Source organism: Piliocolobus tephrosceles, chromosome 20 (assembly GCF_002776525.5).
Source record: "Piliocolobus tephrosceles isolate RC106 chromosome 20, ASM277652v3, whole genome shotgun sequence".
NCBI lineage: Eukaryota > Metazoa > Chordata > Mammalia > Primates > Cercopithecidae > Piliocolobus > Piliocolobus tephrosceles.
This window is the reverse complement of record NC_045453.1, coordinates 3900020-3907804: the sequence shown is the minus strand read 5'-3', so window position 1 is coordinate 3907804 and position 7785 is coordinate 3900020.

Below are 7785 nucleotides of genomic sequence, written 5' to 3'. Positions count from 1 at the left end.
TCCTTCAATGAATACTTCAGTTGTTTCCATACCTTGGCTATTGTGAATAATGCTACAATGCACATAGGAGTATAGACATTTTATGAGGTGATGATTTCATTTCCTCTAGGTATATACCCAGAAGTGGAATTGCTGGGTCATATGGTAGTTCTATTTTTAATTTACTTAGGAACCTTCATACTGTTTTTCATAATGGCTCCACCAATCTACATTCCACCAAAACAGTATTCAGGTTCCTTAAGGGTGTATTTTTCAAAAGGGTCATATCACCTAGAGATATCCATTAAAATACGTACAAAAGAAATCTTATAATATCAGGGATTTGCTTCAAAGGAGGGGAAATTCAAGAAGGGGAAAGTAAATTGGGTTGTATAAGAAACTATATTGACCATGAGTTAATGCTGAATTTGGATGATGAATACATGGGGGCTCATTATGTCATTGCTTGACTTTTATATACATTTAAATTGTTCAATAGTATGCATTAGTCCATTCTCACACTACTGTAAAGACATACCTGAAATTGGCTAATTTATAAAGGAAAGAGGTTTAATTGTCTCACAGTTCTGCAGGGCTGGAGAGGCCTCAGGAAACTTACAATCATGGTGGAAGGGGAAGCAAACACATCCTTCTTCACATGGTGGCAGCAAGGAAAAACGCAGCACAAAAGGGGGGAAAGCCCCTTATAAAACCATCAGATCTTGTGACAACTCACACACTATCATGAGAACAGGATGGGGAAACCACTCCGTGATTCAATTATCTCCACCTGGTCCCTCCCACTAAACATGGGGATTATGGGAACTACAATTCAAGATGAGATTTGGGTGGTGAGCCAAGATGGCGGAGGTTGCAGTGAGCCAAGATGGTGCCATCACACTCCAGCCTGGGGGACAAGAGTGAGACAGTGAGATGTTGTCTCAGGGAAAAAAAAAGAAAAAAAAAATTTTATTTTGTTTATAAAAGGAAAAAAATGGGCTAGGCGCGGTGGCTCACACCTGTAATCTCAGCACTTTGGGAGGCCGAGGCGGGTGGATCACCTGAGGTCAGGAGTTCAAGACCAGCCTGGCCAACATGGTGAAACTCCGCCTCTACTAAAAATACAAAAATTAGCCAGAAGTGGTGGCACATGCCTGTAATCCCAGCTACTTAGGAGGCTAAAGCAGGAGAATCGCTTGAACCTAGGAGGCAGAGGTTTCAGTAAGCCAAGATCGTACCATCATACTCCAGCCTGGGTGACAGAGCAAGACACTGTCTCAAAAACAAAAACAAAAAAAAAGGAAAAATTGGAAAAATAAAGTACATGTAGTTTATGTGACAGAGGACTGTTTAAATGAACCACACTACATCCATATATGTGAAGATATGCAGCAATAGAAAAGAATAATGGACATTTATATTTTTAGATATAAAAAGAGCCGTTGAACCAACCTGTCACTGAAATTTTAAAAGGAAGCTGAAGAACAAGTACAGTGTAATAAATTATTTGTTTTTTACAATTTAAGTGTAGAGTAAATGTGATCTTTTTTTGGTAGAAGTTCTATAGATTTTAATAAATATTTAGATTCATGTAACCACCACCACAAATAGGACTGACAACAGTTTCATCACCCTAAGAAAAAGTTCCCTGATGCTAACTCCTCTATAGTCAAATCTTCACCCCACCCATAATCCCTGGCAACCACTGATCTATTTTCCATCACTGTAATTTTTCCTTTTCCAAGAATGTGACATAAATGAATCACCTAGTATTTAACGTTTTGAGACCAGCTTCTCTCAGCATGTGATATGGTATGCATCTGTGTCTCCACCTAAATCTCATGTTGAATTGTAATCCCCAGTGTTGGAGGTAGAGCCTAGTGAGAGGCCATTGGATCATGGGGACAGATTTCTCATGAATGGTTCAGTACCATCCCCTTGGTACTGTCCTAAGGATAGTGAGTGAGTTCTGCAGAGATCTGGTTTAAGCGTGGAGCACCTCCCCACTCTCTCTCTTGCTCCTGCTCTGGCTATGCCATGTGCCTGCTTAGCCTTCTGCCATGATTGTAAGTCTCCTGAAGCCTCCCCAGAAGCCGAGCAGATGCCAGCATCATGCTTCCTACACAGCCTGCCAAACAGTGAGTCAATTAAACCTCTTTTTTTTTTATAAATGACCCAGTCCCAGGTATATCTCTACAACAATGTGAGAACGACCTAATAACAGCATGTCTTTGAGATTCCGCCAAGTTCCTACCAGTATCAGTAACTCATTCCTTTTTACTGCTGAGCATGATTGTATTCTATGGATGTGGCACCTTTGTTTACCCATTCACTCATTGAAGGGCATTTGGGTTGTTTCCAGCTTTTGGCTATCACAAATAAAGTTTCTTTGATGGCCAGGCATGGTGACTCACCCCTGTAATCCCAACACTTTAGGAGGCTGAGGTGGGAGTATCGCTTGAGGTCAAGAGTTCGGGACCAGCATGGCCAAAATAGTGAAACCCTGTCTCTACTAAAAGCATAAAAATTAGCTGGGCGTGGTGGCACACATCTGTAGTCCCAGCTACTTGGGAAGCTGAGGCAGGAGAATCGCTTGAACCGGGGAGGTGGAGGTTGCAGTGAGCCAAGATTACACCACTGCATTCCAGCCTGGGCAATAGAAAGAGACTCTGTCTCAAAAACAAATAAATAAATAAAAATAAAGTTGATATGAGCAGTTTTTACAGATGTTTGTGTGACCATAAGTTTTTGTTTCACTAGGGTAAATACCAGGTTTAGGATTGCTAGGTCCTGAGGTACATGTATGTTTACCTTTCAAATAAACTGACAAACCATTTTCTAGAGTGACTGCAATTTCCAGTTATCCTGCAACCTCATCAGCAATTGGTGTTGTTAGAAACTTTTTATTTTCGTAATTTTTATCAATGTGCACAATTGTTTTTAAAATTCATAGAATTAAAAGAAAATATATTGTGCACTATTTGTGTAATTAAAGCAAAACACAAACACATAAAAGGAAGATAAAAATAAGAAACTAATTCAAGAAACTAAAGAAAGAAAAAATTAACTTTTTAAAATTAGAATAAAGGCATATATATGTAATAGGGATAGTTTGAAACACTCCCAAACATCTGCACTAAGCCAACAACAATCAGATAGTGTGAGGGCAATACAAATTAACTATGAGACTTCTCTCCCCGTTAAAAATAAGGAAAGAAACTTACCCAACCGCCCCCCACCCCACCCTTCTCTTTCTCTGTCTCCTTGAAATGTATGTAAATCTTTTTAAAATGTAAATAGCCCTCTAGCCAGTTTTACAACCCAATAATATCTTTCTCAAATACCTAGGAGCCATCTCTTTGAAATGTAAGCATCCAGAAAGATAGTGCTCCTATCTCTGAATTTATATGAGTGGGTAGGACTCTAACTTTGGCAAGTTCCTTGCTCCAAGTTGCAAAACCACCTCCTGTCACAAGGATATGAGAATTTTATTTTTCCTTTGGTTAAAGCCAACTAGCAAACACAGATGGCCACTCCAACTATCAGGTGAACTTAAACTATGTGTATGTCAAATGGTACTTCTAAGTTCTCCTATTTGAGAACCAGTTATTGTTTGTCTTGAGAGCATATCTGTAATGGGTTTTTATCTTCTTCAGGATATAAACAAGTAGGATTTCTTTTTGTCTTTGCAGACTCTTAGTGAATTGCCTGTGATGTGCATCACATTCTGGTTCAATGCTTATTCAATGGCAATTGTTTTCTTTCTCTTCTAACTTTGTGGAGAGGTTTTCTAGGTTAAGAGAAGATTTAGTTTTTAATTATATTTCCCCCACAATAGCAAACACATACACACACACACACACACACACACACACACACACACACACACTACAGGTAAATTAGACAGGCCCGAGCAGGGCAGGAGAGGGCTCTTCCCCTACCCACTACGAATGTCAGTGATGGTTCTGAAATTATCACATTGACTCTCTAAAAGTGATAAATTGGGCAGCACAGTGGCTCATGTCTGTAATCCCAGCACTTTGGGAGGCCGAGGTGGACAGATCCCTTGAGGTCTGGAGTTCAAAACTAGCCTGACCAACATGGTAAAAACCCAATCTCTACTAAAAATATAAAAAGTAGCTGAGCATGGTAGTGGACACCTGTAATCCCAGCTACTCAGGAGGCTGAGGCAGGAGAATCGCTTGAACCCAGAGGTGGAGGTTTCAGCAAGCCAAGATTGCCCCACTGCAGTCCAACCTGGGCAACAGAGTAAGGCTCTGTCTCAAAATAAATACATAAGTAAAATAAGTGAGAACATATGATACTTATCTTTCTGTGTCTGACTTGCTTCACTTAAGATAATGGCTTCCAGTTCCTTCCATATTGCTGCAGAAGACATGATTTCATTCTTTTTGTGAAGGACTCGTATTCCATTGTGTATATAGACCATAATTTCTTTATCCAATCGTCTGTTGATGGACACTCAGTTGATTCCATATCTTTGCCATCATGAATAATGCTGTAATAAACATACAAGTGCAGATATATTTTGATGTGATTATTTCTTTTCCTTTGGGTAGATACCTAGTAGTAGGATTGCTGGATCAAAATGGCAGGTGCCTGTAATCCCAGCTACTCGAGAGGTTGAGGCAGGGGAATCGCTTGAAACTGGGAGGTGGAGGTTTCAGTGAGCCGAGATCATGCCACTGCACTCCAGCCTGGATGACAGATCAAGACTGTCTCAAGAAAAAAAAAAATGCTGGGTGATTATCCTTATATGCATTTCCTGGATGAGCCATTTTTTAAATTATTTTTTGTCAGAAATTTCCCTGCAGAGCTGTTGCACATTGTGAGGGGTTAACCCCCAGACACTCCTACGAGGCCCCAGTCACCCAGGGGTGCCTTTGGCTGGGAGGAGCTGAAAAACTCAGTCTCTTATTTATCTATGAAAACAACAGTTCAGTTCCTCACACAAATGCACACAGATAAACCAAATTTAGACAGATTTTAGGAGAAAAAGCAATCGAGAATTCCTTTTAGAATGCATCTCCCAACTAGAATTAGGATCCTTAAACAACAACTTCTTAGGAGAAAACCAGCTCGGAATAAATCAAGGACCGTTAACAAAAGGGAGGTCTGGGGCTCAGGAGGACTTACCAGTTCCACCAGAGGAGAAGCTCCAAGCTTCAATAGGCCCCCTGCTGGTGGTACCTTAGCTCTGGTTTTGGGCAACTCCTTTAGAGTCCTGAGTCTTCTCTGAGGCCTCACGTGTTTGGGCACCAAATTATTGTTGACGAAAAGAGCCAAACTCTGTAAAATATTTTAAGAGATTTATTCTGAGCCAAATATGAGTGACCATGGCCCGTGACACCGCACTCAGGAGGTCTTGAGAATATGTGCCCAAAGTGGTCAGGGTACAGCTTGGTTTTGTATATTTTAGGAAGGCATGAGACGTCAATCAAATACATTTAAGAAATACATTGGTTATTTGGAAGTCCCCACGGGGCGGGAGACGGGGACTTAAAAGCTACAGGTAAATTTAAATATTTTCTGGTTGACAATTGGTTGAGTTTATCTGAAGACCTGGGATCACTGGAAAGGAATGCTCAGGTTAACATAAAGAATTGTGGAGTCCAAGTTTTATTGTGCAGAGAAATCTCTCAGATAGCAGACTTCAGAGAGACAGCAGATTGTAAAATGTTTCTTACCAGACCTAAAAGGGTGCCTGGCTCTTAGTTGATTATCTCCTGGATCTGGACAGGAAGGGGGAAAAAAGGGCGGGGGGGGGGCGAGGGATTCTCTATAGAATGTGGATTTTTTTCCACAAAATATTTTGTAGGGTAATTTCAAAGTATGGCAAGGCAATATACTTTGTGGTAAAACATTGTAATTTTTTTTTTTTTTTTTTTTTTTTTTGAGACAGAGTCTCGCTCTGTCGCCCAGGCTGGAGTGCAGTGGTGCGATCTCCCCTCACTGCGAGCTCCGCCTCCCGGGTTCACGCCATTCTCCTGCCTCAGCCTCCGGAGTAGCTGGGATTACAGGTGCCCGCCACCGCGCCCGGCTAATTTTTTGTATTTTTGCTAGAGACGAGGTTTTACCGTGTTAGCCAGGATGGTCTCGGTCGCCTGACCTCGTGATCCGCCCACCTCGGCCTCCCAAAGTGCTGGGATTACAAGTGTGAGCCACCTAACCTGGCCAAGACATTGTGATTTTCTTCCTTGTTATGCCAGAGTCAGATTGAAAACTAAGTCACAATATACAGGGTCAAATAAAACCCATCTGATAAGAATTTATGGTTTGTAGGGCATAACTCCCTAGATCCCTTAGGTAGGAATTTGGGCAAGATAAAAAATCAGAGTTTAGTCCTCAATTCCTTAAGATAAATCTCTTTCTATCTCTCTCTCTATCTCATATCTCCATCCTATTTTCTGGAAAACTCTGACTAATGCAAGAAATTAAAGAGACAAAACACAGGATACAATATCTTAAACAACAAAATACTATTCAGCCATAAAAAAGAATGAAATCCTGTCATTCATGGCAACATGGATGAGCTAGAGCAGTGGTCCCCAACCTCTTAGGCACCAGGCACTGGTATAGTGGAAGACAATTTTTCCATGGTTGGAAGGGAGTGTGAGGATGGTTTCAGGATGAAACTGTTCCATCTCAGACCATCAGGCAGTAGTTAGATTCTCATAAGGAGTGTGCAACCTAGATCCCTCACATGTGCAATTCACAATAGGGTTTGTGCTCCTGTGAGAATCTAACGCTTCTGCGCATCTGACAGGAGACAGAGCTGCAGGGTAATGCTCACCTGCCACTCACCTCCTGCTGTGCTCCCAGTTCCTAACAGGCCATGGCCCCCTACCGATCTACAGCCCAGGGGTGGGGACCCCTGGCCTACAGGACATTATGTTAAGTGAGATAAGTCAGGCACAGTAATATAAATGCTGCACATTCTCACTTATCTGTGGTAACTAAAAAAGTTGAGCTTAACAGGCCGGGTGCTGTGGCTCACACCTGTAATCCCAGCACTTTGGGAGGCCAAGGCGGGCAGATCACCTGAGGCCAGGAGTTTGAGACAAGTGCCCTTTCTCCTAGGAGCTGAAAAAAGACCTATCTCTACTAAAAATATATAAATTAGCTGGGTGTGGTGGCAGGTGCCTGTAATCCCAGCTACTCAGGAGGCTGAGGCAGGAGAATCGCTTGAACCTGGGGGGAGACAGAGATTGCAGTGAACCAAGTTCGCACCACTGCACTCCAGCCTGGGAGACAGGGCGAGACTCCATCTCAAAAAAAAAAAAAAAAAAAAAAATGTTGAGCTTACAGAAGTAGAGAGTAAAATAATGTAGCAGGTAGAAGGGGATACAGAGAAGTTGGTTAACAAATACAAAATCACAGCTAGATAGGAGGAATAAGTTCTAGGGTTCCATAGCTCTGTAGGGTGACTGTAGCCAACAATCGTTTATTGCATATTTTCAAACAGCTAGAAGAGAGGATTTTGAATGTTCTCACACAAAGAAATGAGAAATGTTTGAGGTACCCTGATTTGATCATTACACATTGTGTACATGTATTGAAATATCACTCTGTATCCCATAAATATGTATAATTATTATGTCAATTAAAAATAAAATTTTTAATTAAAAAATACATTTTAAAAATCAATACAATATCTGACCTGACACTGCAATCTCAACTGAAGGAGGAAATGAATGCTATAAAAGGCATTATTAGGTCAACTGGCAAATTGGAATACAGATAGATAGATAGATAGATAGATAGATAGATAGATAGATAGATAGA